Below are 886 nucleotides of genomic sequence, written 5' to 3' on the forward strand. Positions count from 1 at the left end.
TAATATTTAACCAAACTATTTAACAAGTTTCAACACAAAAATTGACGTAACTGGCAATTTCACGAGATTGATTAAAATTAAATCAAACTGAAAATTTAACTGTGTAAATAACTTTTTTCATCTTAACTGGTCGCCTATTTGTATCAAAAGGGATACGAATTCGAAATTGATTTATTTTGTATAAAAAATCCAAGTGTAAGCTGACAAAATGGAAAAGTCATAACAACTAAAGTTACTTCTATCTGTTTAACTGTCTTCTTACTTTGTTAGTCATAAGGAAATCTGTAGATTCAACGAGCGTTTGTCGTTACAGACAGAATATACGAATATGAATGTGAATTTAACTATTGTTTTATTAATGACTCCCCTTTTTAATAAACAAAAGAACAATAATAATTAATAGGTACAAGACAAATGAAGGAATGAAAAGTTAGTACTTTAAATAATTGGATGCTGATAAGCAAAAAGGTGTCAATCAACATGATCATAGTTTGTTCTAAAATTTACTTATAAAATGAAAACTTTTGCTGTAGTGCTTGTTGTTGTCGAGTATATAACCAGAAATAGAGACCAAATAAGGGCAATCCATCCCTGGCAAGTCATCAGGCAAATTCTGAATCCAAGATGGCGGGCACGATTTTTCGAATAATGGCAAGTTAGGTATCGTTTTCGAGGTATTTGGGGGTGCTCATTACGAATATAGCACTTATTTGTAAATACAAGATGGTGGACACGATTTTTTTTTAAATGCAATATGGGTATCCTTTTCGAGGTATTTGGTGATGCTCAATATAAATATGGCACTTATTTGTAAACCCAAGCTGGCGGACACGATTTTTCAAAAAAAATGCAATATGGGTATCCTTTTCAAGGTATAAGGGGATGC

The sequence above is a fragment of the Hyposmocoma kahamanoa genome, unplaced genomic scaffold, assembly GCF_003589595.1.
Source record: "Hyposmocoma kahamanoa isolate Upper Pololo Valley unplaced genomic scaffold, ASM358959v1 80, whole genome shotgun sequence".
In the NCBI taxonomy this organism is placed as follows: Eukaryota; Metazoa; Arthropoda; class Insecta; order Lepidoptera; family Cosmopterigidae; genus Hyposmocoma; species Hyposmocoma kahamanoa.